This window comes from Uranotaenia lowii, chromosome 1, assembly GCF_029784155.1.
Source record: "Uranotaenia lowii strain MFRU-FL chromosome 1, ASM2978415v1, whole genome shotgun sequence".
Taxonomy (NCBI): Eukaryota; Metazoa; Arthropoda; class Insecta; order Diptera; family Culicidae; genus Uranotaenia; species Uranotaenia lowii.
In genome coordinates this window covers 119,352,312-119,371,225 of record NC_073691.1, presented here as the reverse complement: position 1 = coordinate 119,371,225, position 18,914 = coordinate 119,352,312, and the positions used below count along the sequence as shown (strand labels likewise).

The 18,914-nt window shown below is 35.9% G+C and overlaps 2 long non-coding RNA genes across 2 annotated transcripts; both read right to left on the bottom strand.

Annotated features, from left to right (window-relative positions):
- Nucleotides 1-11,721: 11,721 nt before the first annotated feature.
- On the bottom strand, nt 11,722-12,239 carry LOC129752949 (uncharacterized). Its single transcript, XR_008738904.1, has 3 exons — nt 12,205-12,239; nt 11,918-12,137; nt 11,722-11,856 (listed from the first exon to the last, which is right to left on the bottom strand). It is a non-coding gene; the product is annotated as an uncharacterized LOC129752949 (long non-coding RNA).
- A 484-nt stretch (nt 12,240-12,723) lies between these two features.
- On the bottom strand, nt 12,724-13,892 carry LOC129739066 (uncharacterized). Its single transcript, XR_008735738.1, has 3 exons — nt 13,442-13,892; nt 13,132-13,385; nt 12,724-13,032 (listed from the first exon to the last, which is right to left on the bottom strand). It is a non-coding gene; the product is annotated as an uncharacterized LOC129739066 (long non-coding RNA).
- Between the last annotated feature and the right edge of the window lie 5,022 nt (nt 13,893-18,914).

Here is an 18,914-nt window from a genome sequence, read left to right as displayed (position 1 = left end):
GCGAAAAAGATGCGAAAGAAATAGGTCGTTCTTCTCCAGAAATTTCATGAGCTAAAACTCCTCCTAAGCCATAAATACACGCGTCTGTTACTACCACAACAGGTTTATCTGGATCAAAATATTCAAGCAAATTCGGTTTCAAAAGCAACTGTTTGCATTCCTCGAAAACTCTGTTACATTCCTCTGTCCAAATATATTTTACTTCTTTTTTTAATAATTTATAAAGATTCACCCGAGTGGACATATTTGGTATAAACTTCGAATAATACGAAAGTAAACCAAGAAACGCTTTTAACTCAGAAATATTTTGAGGACATTTCGCTTCCTGAATTGTCTTTACTTTTTCTGGACAAGGAAGTAAGCCGTTTTCGGTCAAAACATGACCCAAGTAGGGTAAAGTAGAAACAAAGAATTTGCATTTTTTTAGATTTACTTTTATATTAGCCTTAGCCAATCTTTCCAAGGCTAGAAAAAGGTTACGTTTACATTCTTTCAAAGTTTTTCCAGAAATAAGCACATCGTCTAAATAGCATACTACATTTTCAAGTCCTTTCAGAACTTCGTCCATAACTTTTTGAAAAATTTGAGCAGAAGACGATGCGCCTTGTGGTAATCTCTTTTAAACATATAATCCTTTGATTGTATTTATTATCATTATTTTTCTCGATCTTTTTGATAATAAAAGTTGCGTGTAAGCACCTGCAAGATCCAAAGAACAAAAAAATTTGGCTCCCGAAAGAGTAGCAAATAAATCTTGTGGCAAAGGTAAAGGATACGTGTTGGTTACCAAAACTTTGTTGATCGAGACTTTACAGTCGATAACCAAACGTATATTTTGATCCTTTTTTATCACCACGACAACTGGAGATGCCCATTCACTGGCATCGATCGGTTCAATAATACCATCTTTCTCTAAATTATCTAAATAGCAGGGGTTGAAAATCGAGTCGCTAGCTAGATGCCCGAAACGATCAAAACGCAAACCATTCCGAATCATGCTTGAGCTGAATCATTCCATTTTGTAACATTATGGAATGGAATGGATTGCCAAACAAATTATCCCTAGCCATCGCGTGGACGAATGAAATTATTTCGACTTACTTGATATCAACCAAGTTCAATGCGGAGGCCAGTGAAAATGAAAGGCATCTGTAGAAAATGCTGATGGGATGGCTGGAGATGGCAGTTTCTGCTTAACTAAAAATGCTGTAAATGACTGAAAAATGTATGAAGCCCACACAATATGGGTATTGGGGAAAAGGGCTTAACGCGTAGAAGTCGAATATCGTCATCCGACGCCATCTTGAAATCCAAGATGGCGGCTTCCGTTTAACTTCAAAATGCTGTAAATGACTGAAAAATGTATGAAGCCCACACAATATGGGTATTGGGGAAAAGGGCTTAACGCGTAGAAGTCGAATATCGTCATCCGACGCCATCTTGAAATCCAAGATGGCGGCTTCCGTTTAACTTCAAAATGCTGTAAATGACTGAAAAATGTATGAAACCCACACAATATGGGTATTGGGGAAAAGGGCTTAACGCGTAGAAGTCGAATATCGTCATCCGACGCCATCTTGAAATCCAAGATGGCGGCTTCCGTTTAACTTCAAAATGATGTAAATGACTGAAAAATGTATGAAACCCACACAATATGGGTATTGGGGAAAAGGGCTTAACGCGTAGAAGTCGAATTTCGTCATCCGACGCTATCTTGAAATCCAAGATGGCGGCTTCCGTTTAACTTCAAAAGGCTGTAAATGACTGAAAAATGTATGAAACCCACACAATATGGGTATTGGGGAAAAGGGTTTAACGCGTAGAAGTCGAATATCGTCATCCGACGCCATCTTGAAATCCAAGATGGCGGCTTCCGTTTAACTTCAAAATGCTGTAAATGACTGAAAAATGTATGAAACCCACACAATATGGGTATTGGGGAAAAGGGCTTAACGCGTAGAAGTCGAATTTCGTCATCCGACGCCATCTTGAAATCCAAGATGGCGGCTTCCGTTTAACTTTGAAATGCTGTAAATGACTGAAAAATGTATGAAACCCACACAATATGGGTATTGAGGAAAAGGGCTTAACGCGTAGAAGTCGAATATCGTCATCCGACGCCATCTTGAAATCCAAGATGGCGGCTTCCGTTTAACTTCAAAATGCTGTAAATGACTGAAAAATGTATGAAACCCACACAATATGGGTATTGGGGAAAAGGGCTTAACGCGTAGAAGTCGAATATCGTCATCCGACGCCATCTTGAAATCCAAGATGGCGGCTTCCGTTTAACTTCAAAATGCTGTAAATGACTGAAAAATGTATGAAACCCACACAATATGGGTATTGGGGAAAAGGGCTTAACGCGTAGAAGTCGAATATCGTCATCCGACGCCATCTTGAAATCCAAGATGGCGGCTTCCGTTTAACTTCAAAATGCTGTAAATGACTGAAAAATGTATGAATCCCACACAATATGGGTATTGGGGAAAAGAGCTTAACGCGTAGAAGTCGAATATCGTCATCCGACGCCATCTTGAAATCCAAGATGGCGTCTTCCGCACAACTTAAAAATGCTGTAAATGACTGAAAATCGAATGAACCACCCACAATATGGGTATCAGGTGAAAGGGCTCAGCGAGTAGAAGTCGAATATCGTCATCCGACGCCATCTTGAAATCCAAGATGGCGTCTTCCACTCAAATTAAAAATGCTGTAAATGACTGAAATTCGAATGAATCACCCACAATATGGGTATCAGGTGAAAGGGCTCAGCGAGTAGAAGTCGAATATCGTCATCCGACGCCATCTTGAAATCCAAGATGGCGTCTTCCGCACAACTTAAAAATGCTGTAAATGACTGAAAATCGAATGAACCACCCACAATATGGGTATCAGGTGAAAGGGCTCAGCGAGTAGAAGTCGAATATCGTCATCCGACGCCATCTTGAAATCCAAGATGGCGTCTTCCGCACAACTTAAAAATGCTGTAAATGACTGAAAATCGAATGAACCACCAACAATATGGGTATCAGGTGAAAGGGCTCAGCGAGTAGAAGTCGAATTTCGTTATCCGACGCCATCTTGAAATCCAAGATGGCGACTTCTGTTTAACTTAATAAATTACTGAAAATCAATTGAACCATCCACAATATGGGTATCAGATGAAAGGGCACAGCGAGTAGAAGTCAAATTTCGTCATCCGACGCTATCTTCAAATCCAAGATGGCGGCTTTCGCTTAACTTAATAAATTACTGAAAATCAATTGAACCACCCACGATATGGGTATCAGGTGAAAGGGCTCAGCGAGTATAAGTCGAATTTCAAAATCGAAGATTAAAAGAACATTAATAATAAAAAAAAAGTTGTTAAATAATATTTAAGGTGTGTTAGGTACACTTTGGGAAGGACCTGATTTGAAAAATGGAATCACTCGATCTAATGCTGGATTGATGAGTTCTGCATTCAGTTTTACTTGTAAAACATTCTCCAGTTTTGTTTGTCCAATTAAGTGTCTGTGGGGCGTGAATATCATTCCAAAATGCAAATTATCTCCACAGACACTTGAGTAGCCGCTGCTGTGTATACGACTTGTGCAAGGATGGATTTCAAAATGGCGTTGCATGGCGAAATTAGATTTCTACTCGTTGAGCCCTTTCACCCAATACCCATATTGTGTGAGTTTCATGAATTTTTCAGTCATTTACAGCAATTTGAAGTTAAAAGACAGCCGCCATCTTGGTTTTCAAGATGGCGTCGGATGACGAAATTCGACACCTAGTCGCTCAACCGTTCCACCTGATACCCATATTGTGGTTGTTTCATACATTTTTCAGTCATTTACAGCATTTCGAAGTTAAACGAAAGCTGCCATCTTTTATTTCAAGATGGTGTTGAATGATGGAATTCGACTTCTACTCGTTGAGCCCTTTCACCCAATACCCATATTAAAGTACCCATTTTTCAGTCATTTACAGCATTTTGAAGTTAAACGGAAGCCGCCATCTTGGATTTCAAGATGGCGTCGCATGGCGATATTCGACTTCTACTCGTTTAACCCTTTCACCCAATACCCATATTATGGGTGTTTCATACATGTTTCAGTCATTTACAGCATTTTGAAGTTAAACGGAAGCCGCCATCTTGGATTTCAAGATGGCGTCGGATGACGATATTCGACTTCTACGCGTTAAGCCCTTTTCCCCAATACCCATATTGTGTGGGTTTCATACATTTTTCAGTCATTTACAGCATTTTGAAGTTAAACGGAAGCCGCCATCTTGGATTTCAAGATGGCGTCGGATGACGAAATTCGACTTCTACGCGTTAAGCCCTTTTCCCCAATACCCATATTGTGTGGGTTTCATACATTTTTCAGTCATTTACAGCATTTTGAAGTTAAACGGAAGCCGCCATCGTGGATTTCAAGATGGCGTCGGATGACGATATTCGACTTCTACGCGTTAAGCCCTTTTCCCCAATACCCATATTGTGTGGGTTTCATACATTTTTCAGTCATTTACATCATTTTGAAGTTAAACGGAAGCCGCCATCTTGGATTTCAAGATGGCGTCGGATGACGATATTCGACTTCTACGCGTTAAGCCCTTTTTCCCAATACCCATATTGTGTGGGTTTCATACATTTTTCAGTCATTTACAGCATTTTGAAGTTAAACGGAAGCTGCCATCTTGGATTTCAAGATGGCGTCGGATGACGATATTCGACTTCTACGCGTTAAGCCCTTTTCCCCAATACCCATATTGTGTGGGTTTCATACATTTTTCAGTCATTTACATCATTTTGAAGTTAAACGGAAGCCGCCATCTTGGATTTCAAGATGGCGTCGGATGACGATATTCGACTTCTACGCGTTAAGCCCTTTTCCCCAATACCCATATTGTGTGGGTTTCATACATTTTTCAGTCATTTACTACAATTTTTAGTTAAGCAGAAACTGCCATCCCCAGCCATCTCCATTTGAGAAAGAATAAAATTGAAATGACCATCATTCAATTTTGTAACATAAACGAATGACGCCGATTCGAAGAAAAGTTCGATCCTGACGAAAACCAAACAGAGTGCCTTGGAGCTTCTCCTATGTCTGAATATTCCACTGCGCGCTGGTTTGAAAGTAGGCAACACAGATAACACAGAAGCATGTTGTTCACAGAGCAGATCGAAGCACGTTCATTTCTGTAGGGCTTCACTAAGGGGGTGAACGTGAATTTTGATTCATTTTTCAAACCCTGCTAAATAGTCAATAACTTTTTGTTTAAGTCTGAGAGGCACGTCATACGCTTTTCTGAATATTGGAGTATTATCCTTTAAAACAAAATCTCCCTCAAATCCCTTAATAGGATTAGAAAAATCCTCGTCAAATACTGTAGGGAACTTACTCATAATATTATCCATTGCTTCCTCCTCCTTGACTGCATGAACTGAATCATTTGACGGTTTGGTAAATGTCTTTCTCCAGCCTGTATAGAAAACGTCCAACCAAGTACGACCTAACAAAGGAACAAAATCATTGCTGCATTGCAAAATAACTAGTGATAACTTCTGTTGATTGCCATTCAACTGCACGTTCACATCTGTTTTTCCTAGAATATTCAGTCGTTTGCCATCTATTACTACCAAACGTTTATTACACGATTTAACTTTCAAATGTCCAAAATTTCTGTTAAATTGTTGTTCGGATATCACACTTTCAGCCGAACCACAATCTATTTCCATCTTCATTCGCTTCCTTTCTATAATGGTATCTACATAGCATGGCTCATTTATTTTGTGAACCGAAGAAATCATCATGCAGTCTAAATCGTTATCACTATCAGACTCTAGATCCTTTTTTAATCTCTTAAAAAGTCCGGATGAACTTGGTTGTGGCAAAGCAACATTATTCACACTTGATCTTTGTTGTCGAGGGCTTCTGTTCTTTAGTCGATAACAGTATTTCTTGGTATGACCTGTTTTATTGCAAAAGGTACATCGATAAATGGGTCTATTATCAGAGTAATTGTCGTTTTTAGTATCGTGTCTACGAAAAGTTACTGCTCGATTCCTACTATTACTCCAGCTTCGTGACCTAGATCGATGTCTAACCGGAGACCGAACTGAACGTCTTCCAAGCCTATTGATCAAACTGTCACGTCTTGTTGAATTAGTATTTACCGATTGAGTCCGATTCCAAGCTAGTTCCTGGTTTATTATCATCTTTTCAGCCTTGCTAGCCGTTAAATTTTCCTCGTTAAAAAGTTTTCTTCTTAAATTTTCATCTTTAACTCCAATTACCAGAACATCTCTAATCCCACGTTCTTTAAGGTCACCCAAATTACAAAGTTCAGCCAAAAATTTTACGGCTAAAACAAAATCCATGTTGCTCTCGCTTTCACCCTGTCTGCGAGTCCAAAATTTATCGCTATTTACGACTTCATTCGTGTCTTGATCATAGCTTAATTCTTGTTTTAATTCTGTATATGAAATATCTCTTACATTTCTACCCGGAAATAAAAGTTTTATTTTGGAGTAAACCTCCTGTCCACAAACCGCTAAAAATAAGGCCTTATATTGGTCCTCAGAATATTGGTTGTGGATAAAAATCCATTCTAATTGCTCGATATACTGAGCGAATGGAACTGACCCGGGAATGTAAGGTTCCATTGTAGTAGTTAAAGGCATTCTGAATATGAAAATGTGTTTAAATAAACCCAGCAATAATAACGTTCAAATAAAAAGAAAAGAAAACAAAACAAAAAATAAATAAATTAAAAAAATATTAGAATGTCTCGTATTTTGACAATATAATAAAACGATAAAATGGATCAAAAACAATGAGTAAAAATCAACATACCTGATACACCAAAATATTTCCGGATCACCAAAATATTTCCAAAACTGAGGGAAAAAAAATCCTAACAGTAGCAATGGCAATCACCGAAACAGCAAGCAGTAGCAACAACAAATATCAGCAGCAAAAAAAATAGGGCAGCAGCAGCAACAGATGAAACAGCAGGAGCAGCAAATGGAGCAGCAGCGGTGAATTTCGATGTACAACAGCAACCAGTAAAACGCAAATAACAAGTTATTTGAAACGCTCTTGGCTACACCACTAACAGCAACCTTCAGCAAGGCCCGTAATTTGCGAACTTCCAATTGATTCAAAACGCTCAGCTTTGTGTTCAATGTGAACAAAATTTGGAAGAAATTTTTCGTTTCGGCTATTCTATTCAGCTGATCACACCACAACACCACCGTCTCACTTGTAGTTCACTTATGACAATTCGTCTGAGTGATGATGGTGAGTTGAGGGATACCAAGTGAGATGTCAAATTAACTTTCTTCTCACCGTTTACTGCAGTGCGGCAAATTTTACTAAAATGAACCAACTTCCAAAATGAACACTTTTTTGACACTATGCTGAATTTGAGATTTTATCCCACTCGTCGCCAGTTGTAAAGTTCTATAATTGATTTATGAGTTTATAATTAAAGGAAACTAAAATAAGCACGTGGTGTGATATTATTGAAATAGAGGCGTACTACGCAACACTATGTGATTAGGTTGAAAGTCACAAAACGAATGACCTAGTCTTTTATTCAATCTTATGTCCGGAGCTTGTGCCTTTGTGCACATTCTCACTCTCTCCCACTTGGGGTTGTTCATGACTACTCGAAAAGCACTTTGCTATACACTACAATATCAAACTTATATTGAATCATTTTTAGAAGTTGCTTAGATAATGCTTCTTATATACCGAACTACAATCATGATAATTGTTATTAAATAAGTAACTTTATTTATCCTTATCGCATTATTCTAATTGTAATTAAAAATCACAATAGCAATAATGCGATAAGAAGAAATTTAGTTACATATTGAATAACAATTATTTTGATAATAGTTCGGCATATAATCTATTTGGTTGTGAGAAAACTTAATAACAACTACTTTTTTTACTTACCTCTACTGACTGATAGAGTGTTTTTCCACTTAGCAGAATTAAGCAGGTTCCTCCAGGAATGGCTAGAGTTGTTCGAATTTGCCAATGGTTGCAGAATTACACTTTTTGTATTGGTATTGTAATTGGCTCCTCTAACTTAACGGAGCAGCTGCCAGAAGTTGTTGTGTTCATCTGATGGGTTCATACCGTTCATACGGAACACTAGTAATCAAATTGGCAGAGCCAGCAGCACAGATATTCTATAAAGTTTCGAAGCATTAGGAACTGACATCAAATTAAAAAAAAAAATGTTTTTACTTACTTTTGGTAATGACGAATTTCCGCAGGACCACCGTTCCCGGTCGAGAGCAATACGATTTTCAGTAAATGGGGCACTTTTGCGAACGACTTTGCTGATAAAGCTACGAGTAGTCTTAACTTTCTTAATCCGAGTTATTTTTCTAGCAGTTGAACAAACAGTTGAATGTCATGCTCATTTTTGTTACAGAACTTTTACTGTAATATTAAATGATTTACTTTTAGCTTTCAGTCCAATACAACAAAACTACAGCTTTATTGTTTTACAGGCTCTATTTTTTACATGCAACCATTTTCACGTACACGTGATATTCATTATTTTTTTCTGTGTTGTTAAAATGATAACTTGATATGAAAGTTTCACTTAATCTTCAATTTTTATCTTCATATTCTCTCTCGATATCTCTCTTGACAAACTTTTATCACGGATTCAGCGGCCGGTATCACCAAATAATTGAAAGTCTTTTCAACTGCACCATTGCGCTTGCAGACGCGCAGACATAACCACAAATGGCTATTCAATCAAGTAAATACGTCCGAAAAAGTTAATTAAACATAATTTTACATCATTCAACACATATTTTTAGGTGAGACCTAATCTATAGTCACTTGCATGCAATAATAGATGTTGAAAGATGTAAAATTAGAGCATATTCAAAAATAGATCGAATATAATTATGGCTCCAAGCGTTTCTGTCACGAGCAATTTTCGTAATTTTTTGGTGTGTATGTTACGTTTTAAAAAATGATGTGAATAAATCCGGACAAAACCCGGGCTATTTGCAACAAAATCCGGGAAACCGAGTCAGACCGGACTTACCTCAAATTTTGATTCAAATGTTCTAGCAAATCCGTATAAATCAGGGCAATATGGCAACTTTAGATTAAAACGTTTTTCGTGATAGCATGGATAAGCAATCAAGGGAAATTATTTCAAATTTCTATTAGCTAACCTAAAAACTATAACTTATTCAATAATATGGAAACGATAAACTTTGCTACATCAAAACTTTAAGAAGAGTAACAAAACTTACAAAGCTCACATGGCCAAACCTGATCTAATTTGTTATGATGATAAGCAAAAAGCTTTCAAAATTTCAAAAAGTCAAACGACTCAATTCGATTTATATTTTATGTGCACTCGAGCAAGGCCGGGTAAAATCAGCTAGTAAAGAATAAATCTAAAGCTCTCAGCATCACAGTGAGATTCTGATTCAGTTAAGTGTTCTTGAAGCACGTAAGCCAACTTACTTACTTAATGATCCCGTGCCGATCGTCCGGTGCATAGGGTCGCGGTAAAAGACCTCAACTGTTTACGATCCGGAGCCAGCGTAAGCCAATGTATGAAAAAAAATATTGTTATAGTTGCCTCCAGATAATTATAAATTATAGAATTATAGAGATAAACTTTTTCGCCGGAATCTTAGTAAAATTTTCAAATATCATACACCACCTTTTTCGCCTCAATTGTCTAAAATATATAAGGATGGAAGTTTTCTTGATGTTTTCAAACATTTGAACAAATTACCAAACAAACTAATTTTATTAAAAATACACTATGGTGTTTGACGTGGTATCAAATCCGCCGTTCACATGTACGACTTGAAATATTTTCTCTCAAATAAAGTGTTAATTTGCGAGAACAGCGGAAAAAAGGGTGCATATGACAAAAATAACTGTAAATAGAAGTCATGTAAGAAAAGTCCTAAGTAAGTCCTGTTTTTTTTCGCTGTGTCTTGCTTTTTTTTCATGAAATGTCACGCTTGTTTCTGAAAGCACTAATTCTACTCTAAAGTCAATAATTTTGAATTTTGAACGCTGAACGAGATTTTTTGAAGTGTTGCTGGGTTCTGTAAATGAAAAAAAAAAAAAATATTGGGAAGTAATAGGTAATTTTTTTCTTTATATTCCAATAGCTTTGCGGTCTTCGACAAAGTTGTAGCCAGAGAATTTTCCAGATGCTTCGCACCCGCGCATTGATCATTTAGTTTGATAACAGCGGTAGTTTTGTAAACGTTTTAAAGAAAATGTTTTGCAACAAGAATGCCGAATTAATTGTTACAGATCAATTTCCATTTATCATTCTTAAATCATTTCTTCTGCTTATAAGGATTAGCAGATCGAATAACACTATTTTAAAATTATTTTGATGATGACATTTTGTACTTAGATAGGGTAAGTTTCCTAATTTGGCATGTGTATCTAATGTTAACATAATGTTCAATTTTGCCTGTCTTTGACGTTATTTTCCTCTTATCACAATCATCAAAAAAATGATAATGTAAAGAATCATGTGAACTTTCATTTTACAAACAAATTAGTTTTCTAACTCACAGGATTTTTCGTGAAATGCGAATTGTTTCAAAGTATGCCCAAATTGAATGGAATGTTAGCGAACTTCTTAAAAAACACCTGTTTAGAAATAGAAGATTAAAACTGAATTTGTCAACCGATTTTTTTGAAATTTTTCGTCGGATTGTTTTTTATCATGATTAAGGTAATAAGTATGTTAAAACCATGTTTTTTTCGTGTAAAAACTCAAAAAAGCATATGTCCACAATTAGGAACACTATTTCCTATGTGTTCCTAATTATGGACATAGTCAAAGTTTTCCAAATTATATCAAAGTCATAGAATGTATTTGAAATTAATATAATTGAGAGAATTGTGTTTTAACATAATTTTCAACGATCTGTTAAAATAAACTGTTTTGAGCTAATAAAACATGATTTTTCTATACTTCAGTATATCTCAAAGCTAAAAATGTTTAAAAAATATTTTCTCCAGGTTGTAAAGAACCCACCCTTTGCGACAGAGAAGGAAACCATCAACTTACAGAGAGCTTCTTAACGAGAACAGAATCGAAAGGAAAAATTTAAAAATAAAATCTCAATAGAATACGTTGTATATCGTCATTTGGGGCATCATGCAACACTTTTCAACTTCAATGGCTTCACGGAGAAAAAAGTATAGTTTTTTCAACGATATTCTACTTGCTTTCTATCATATATCTGATTGATTCTCGGCTAACTATAATTATTAAGTATTCAACTATAAATATAATAGGCTATTTGGTTGTGTTCATGCGTTCAACTATAGCTGCAATAGGTTCAACTACTACTGTATTGTAGATTTTTTTGCATTCAACAATAAATAAGATATAATTAACTGCATTAGTGTAATTTAAATTATGCAATTAATCATTAATTTGACAAATTCTAGTATAATTATATGGTTCATTATTTGCATTCAACTATACATACGATGGATTCAATTACATGCGAATATTTGATTTTTTACGTTCAACAGTAACTATAATTTAGCTAATAATATAGGAGTGATAGATTTTGCAATGTGATTGGTTAAATTTTTCTCAAATTCATTTGATTGACATTTTATTTAAACTTGATATTTTTCATGCTTAAAATTTCACAATAAATAACACGAATTCATAATGGTAATAATATCGTCGCCTGTTTTACTGATGTTTTGCATTCTTCTCCCGGTCAAGATACTGATGAACACTTCTAGCGGACAACTCCTTACTTTTCGCGGTTTCTGTTCCGTCGGTTTTTTTTCTGCTAACCTCTCGACGCTGGAACAGAAAAAAAACACATTGTAAATCGAATTTAAACAATTCAAATGAATATTTTTACCTGAAAACACATCCTCTTTTTTGTCCTTACTACTCATGAGCTCCCAGCTTGATCCCATAAACGGTGCTTGCTGGCAAAGTCCGCCAGAACCTAGTATCTTATACGGGTACTATTGCTGCTTTTGGGAAGGAGGGGCTGGCGGTCCAAAAATGGTTCTTCGTCGGCAGTATTCGTACCAATCTGGTATTGCCGAAGATCCGTCGCAGTTAATCCTGATAATCTGGAAAGGAAAAGAGATTCATAATCGATAAAAGAATGTAAAAACATAGATCAATTTTTCATTTCACCTTCCGCGTTTGGCCGCTGATTTTTTCTTTTTTCCTTGGATGAACGATGAACACTATACACTCTTGCACACTGGAAATCAAATTCAGGTTCACATCAGGATAGTTCAAATAAATCAACTGTTTAAATTGTTGGTTCAAAAACATATGGATTTAAAATCAAATACAGTCGTGCATTTGACATGACAAGCTTAAATAATAGAATCAACTACACAGCAAAAATTAATTGCTGTAAAATTACGGCAAATATCCTGTAACAAAAAGGAGCAGGACATTTACCGTAATTTTACAGGTCGAAATTAAATTACGAGACAATGAATTTTATAGTGCTGTAATTCCAAATGAACCTGTAAATAAAATACAGGCTCGTTGGAAATTACAGTTCTGTTTTTTTTTGTTTGGTTCTGCCGAATGGTTATTTTTCGAATTTAATAAAAAGCAAAAAAAAATTGATTCGAATTTATATTTATTATTCTTTATCAGAATTGAATTGAAAAAAAAATATACATACATAAATGGCTTACATCACTAAAATAAAAGTCACTCGTTCACAAAATTACACTAAAACCATTCGATCCATGGCCGAAGAGGACTTACTTGTACCAAAGACAAATATTTGTAAGACTTCCGGAATTCCCTGGAAATCTTGATTTTTTATGTTGCTGCAGTTTTTTCGTTTCTGTTCCTTTCTGCTGGCATTACTTTTGGCGTCATTCCGTGAGCTTCCATCGGATCAGGAGCAGAGACCAAACAGCTCGTTCTGTGGAAGCCGGATGGTTTTTTTCTTTTCCTTCCAAGATCCCGCGTAATTGCGATCCATTGCTGCTAGTACTGGAAAGAAAATAATTTGAAATTATATTGTAATCCTCAATAAATAAAAAAAATGTTATTATGGTTATTATCTGTTTTATGCAAAATCTTAACACTTACCAGTGAAAGCTACAATTGTTGTGACGCTCAATATTTCTTTTCATGAGAGAAGATGTTACTTTCCGGAACAAGGGCAGACCCGATTATGCAACGGCAGAGGTATCCTCCACATTTGGATTGTGAGATTCGCTGTCCTCTTTTCTACCGTTGGAATTATACACTTTCGGATCGTTGACCTCCTCCAGTTGGCGTTTTTATCCCGTCGTGCCTGCTACCGCGCATCAGTCACAGTCGGATTGATATCGATTTACATACTGCAAAAAAGAATGATAAGTCAATGAATATGGTTAAGTTACTGAAATAAACTTACTTGCTACAGCTGATTGTTTGGCCATGTTGGGGCAAATAGGCCGGAAAAACCGGAAGGAGTCTTCATAGTCAGCTGTTGCTAGGCTGCTGCTTGAAAGGGTGATGCTGGAAAACTGCTGCTGCTGATCGGGAGGATTGATAACATTTTCCTAAACATCCGTGCTTATTGGTCGCCTCGCATAAACGGTGAACGGTGCTGCGGGTGCTGCTTAATAAATCCTCCTTCGCTGCTTTATTTGACCGGTGGGCCTCGGCTGCACGACGGCGTAAATAAAATTTTCGACAACTGAGCAACTATCAGAGTTGCGGCACAAAACATCCGGATTAAAACGAAACACAAAACATCCGAATCAAAGACAAAAACGTAAACAAACATGCCCGTTTCTTGTTTTTGAAAACTAACTGGGATGCCAGGAGAATATTAATTGACTAGTCTAAAAGTAAATGAAAAACAGTTTATATTACAGGTGATGTCCTGTAACAAAAAGGAGCATGACATTTACCGTACTTTTACAGTTAAAAAAAAAATTACGGGTCATGAAATTACGCGACACGCGTATTTTTTAAGACCTGTAAAACTACGGTAAATGTCATGCTGCTTTTTGTTACGGGACATATCCTGTAATATTAAATTATTTAACATTTACTTTCAAAACAATCAATTGAAATTTAAGTGTTTTTTACATTACAGGTTGTATTATTTTAAAAGCAACCATTTTCAAGTACACGTAATTGTCATTATTTTTTTCTGTGTAGTCGACTTTATTCTCCGTGATAGTTGAATGCCTAAAATCAATGAAACAATTGTAGTTGAATCTATTATATTGAAAATTGAATCAATTATACCACTACAGTTGAATCTATCATATTTACAGTTGAATCAATTATACCACTACAGTTGAATCTATTATATTTATAGTTGAATGCCTATAATCAATCATACAATTGTAGTTGAATCTGTCATATCTACAGTTGAATCAATTATACCATTACAATTGAATCAACTATTCCATTACAATTGATTCTATTATATTCATATTTGATTGCATAAGGTCAATCAGCATTTTGTAGTTGAATCTATTGTATTTATAGTTGAATGCATAAAATAAATCATACAGTTGAATGCATTATATTGATAGTTGATTGCGTAAGGACAATTAGAAGTTTGTAGTTGAATCTATTATAAAAGTAGTTGAATGCGAAAAAATTAACTGCATTTCGATTATTGGTATAACAAGCTGAAATAATTGGAACAACTGTCGTCTTTTTTCTCCGTGTTCTAAAAACCTAATGTCCACTGATAATCCTACCGTTTATACATCTAAAGTTTTAAGGTTAATGGGACATCAAATTAACGTAGTCAGAAAAATAATTGGTTCCACCAGTTATTTTTAAATTAACAAAAAATGCGATTTTAACCCTACTAAGAAAAAAGGGTATCTAAGTTGCAAAAACCTTTTTTTTTAATGAAAAATAAAAAAAAAGTTTGAATAGTTATAGTTTTTGACATATTTGTGATGAGGTTACGCATGAAGCACGATTTGCAGTTATTTTTGATTTTGTTAGAATTAAAGTTTATATTTCTTCTGTCAAAGATTTTTTTTAAGAAAGCATAAGGGTGCTGATACATTTAGGGATAAAAAATACTACAAAAATTTTACATCATATTCTAGCATATGGAAACAAGATTTAAACTGTGAATCATTGATTTGCATGTTGATGCATTTTAGCCCAGACCAGTGACGGAATTTTAAAAATATTTATTTTAAAAAATTAAATGATTGTCCGAAACATATTCATACACCAACAGTGTTGATGTAGGATAATAAAATCCATATAAAGTTTGTAGGTAATATCACTATGTCAATCCATCACATTGTGTAAAGTTTTTTACGGCATCAGAAAATGTAAAAATTTCGATTTTTCGAATTTTCTATGAAGGTCAAAAACTTCATAAAACTCTCTCACGATGTGAGAAACTATGGCATCACCATGATAGTTTTATTACATTATATTAAAATAAAAGTTAAATAAATGTTGTGGTACACAAATGTTGCATCGAACCGTGCTGTTGCATGATGCTCTGTTTGACTCTACTTATTTGTATCCATTACAACGAATTTCTTCTTTTGAAATATAGTAAATGTATCCATAGGAAAAGTAAAAGTTTGAATTTTAATAAGCTCAACATCCACTACTTTCTTCAAAACTAGCGTGAAAGAATATTGTGTAGGATTTAAATAGTCCTTATTTCTCTATTCATATTCCAAAAACTTTTAAAATTTATAAAAAGGTGAGTTTTGAAATGTTTCTCATTAAAGTATTAAAAAAAGTTGAAGAGGTTGTAATCATGCTACAACCGTGTAGTGAGCGTAGAATTACGATAACTCTCTATGGTTAACTTATTTCTGTATTGATTACATAAACAAAAAAATTGCAGTATAATGAAATGCTTAGAACTAATGTCAAAATGACATCATAATTGCATGTCATTTCAAACCGTGATGGCAGCCAGCTTGAATGTCATTTCAAAATGTCACGAAAACATGTCCTTTCAAAATTTCATGACATGTTGTCAAAATTTCAAGACAAAATGTTATGTCAAATTGTCTTGCCAAAATGTCATGTCAAATTTCAATGTCATGTCTACATTCAATGTCATGTCGACATGCAATGCCATGTCAAAATTGTATGTCATAATATCATGTCAACATGTCATTTAAACTTGGCATGTCATGTGAAGATCTCATGAAGATGTCATGCCAACATCTCATATCAAAATGTTATGTCAAAATGTCATGTCAAAATGTCATGTCAAAATGTCATGTCAAAATGTCATGTCAAAGTGTCATGTCAAAATGTCATGTCAAAATGTCATGTCAAAATGTCATGTCAAAATGTCATGTCAAAATGTCATGTCAAAATGTCATGTCAAAATGTCATGTCAAATTGTCATGTCAAATTATCATGTCAAAATGTCATGTCAAAATGTCATGTCAAAATGTCATGTCAAAATGTCATGTCAAAATGTCATGTCAAAATGTCATGTCAAAATGTAATGTCAAAATGTCATGTCAAAATGTAATGTCAAAATGTCATGTCAAAATGTCATGTCAAAATGTCATGTCAAAATGTCATGTCAAAATGTCATGTCAAAATGTCATGTCAAAATGTCATGTCAAAATGTAATGTCAAAATGTAATGTCAAAATGTAATGTCAAAATGTAATGTCAAAATGTAATGTCAAAATGTCATGTCAAAATGTCATGTCAAAATGTCATGCCAAAATGTCATGCCAAAATGTCATGTCAAAATGTCATGTCAAAATGTCATGTCAAAATGTCATGTCAAAATGTCATGTCAAAATGTCATGTCAAAATGTCATGTCAACATGTCATGCCAACATGTCATGCCAACATGTCATGCCAACATGTCATGTCAAAATGTCATGTCAAAATTACACGTCAAAATGTCATGTCAAAATGTCATGTCAAAATGTCATGTCAAAATGTCATGTCAAAATGTCATGCCAACATGTCATGCCAACATGTCATGCCAACATGTCATGTCAAAATGTCATGACAAAATGTCATGTCAAAATGTCATGTCAAAATGTCATGTCAAAATGTCATGTCAAAATGTCATGTCAAAATGTCATGTCAAAATGTCATGTCAAAATGTCATGTCAACATGTCATGTCAACATGTCATTTAAACTTGGCATGTCATGTGAAGATCTCATGAAGATGTCATGCCAACATCTCATATCAAAATGTTATGTCAAAATGTCATGTCAAAATGTCATGTCAAAATGTCATGTCAAAATGTCATGTCAAAGTGTCATGTCAAAATGTCATGTCACAATGTCATGTCAAAATGTCATGTCAAAATGTCATGTCAAAATGTCATGTCAAAATGTCATGTCAACATGTCATGCCAACATGTCATGCCAACATGTCATGCCAACATGTCATGCCAACATGTCATGTCAAAATGTCATGCCAAAATGTCATTAACTCCGCTGGTTATCCTCCGCTGCTAGTCGCCACCACCGCTGCTAGTCGCCAGCACCGCTAAATCGCCATGTCTGCTGCTGAACCATCCTTCTACTTCGCTGGCTTCCACTAAACTAACTGCAAAACGATATCTGCGTTGGATTACCACTGGTGGGGTCCAAACGCAGATCGAATTGCAGGAGAACTGTACACGACGACGAGCAAAAAGAAACTGAAACCGAGCCGTTGTTGTTTGTTTGTTTTATTATAGAGGCTTGTTGGGTAGATTCGCCTCTGTAAAGTACTTAAATACTACTATTTACAAACATTAGATTTTATCGTATAGATTGATTGATTTCAGAAATTCTATAACTTTGGTTTCCTTATTGGTATCTCTAGCTAAAATGCTTTTTAAAGAAGAATCTAGACCTAATCTCCTACGTTCAATTTGATATTTAGGACAAGTTAATAAGATATGTTCAACATCAAGGATGGTTTGACATTCTTCACAAACTGGTCTATCTTTCCGTTCCATGAGGAAACTGTGGGTAATCCTGGTATGTCCTATCCTCAGCCGGGTGAGGCATCTCTGCTCGAGTCGTTGTTTCCGGTCAATCCAGTTAAATGTGTTAGTTTTGATTTTTCGCAGGTGAGAGGTGTTCCGATTAATCCATTCTTGTTCCCAGTGGCGCCGGAGTAGGGTATGCACCCATCGGTGTGCATCCTGGTACGGGATAACATTATCCATTGGAAAACTGGTGCGTCCTTTGTCTGCCAAGAAGTCTGCTTTATGGTTGCCTACGATGCCGCAATGACTTGGGATCCAGCAAACTGCAATCGAATTTTCAATGCATCTATTTTCAGCTCTTCTGATCCACGGGTGCGGGTTGCTTCCTCCTTCAATGGCTGAGAGACAACTCGCCGAGTCGCTAAAAATAACTGTAGGTTTTCCAGATTGTTCGGCTATTGCTATTGCATGATTTATAGCAGCAGCTTCGGCAGAAAAAATTGAGCAACTTTCCGGGAGTTTGAGGCAGATTTCGACTTCTTTACTTGTGACGCCTAGACCGACGGAACCGTCACGCACCGACCCATCCGTGTAAATGTGTTGGTGACGTTTGTATTTCTGGTCAACATGAGATGCAAAGATTACCCTGGTTTTGTTGCTATTTTCGCCAGCCCTGACAAGTTTTTTGATTCCCCAGTCGATTTCAGGTTTCGGAGTATTCCATCTACGCTGCCGGAGTCCCAAGGTGTTTTGGATATTCGGCAATTTGCATTCTACGACATTTTCGAACCATTTACTGGCCCGTGAGAAGGTTGTTGTCGGTTCCATCGCTTTCTGTTGGAATCTCATGGCGCACCGAGCTAAAATTTCGATAGCTACAAGATCAAAAGGTAACACTCCCGCTTCGGCCATAAGTGAAGGGATTGGGCTGGACGGCATTGCACCCGATGCAAATCGAAAAATACTATTGTA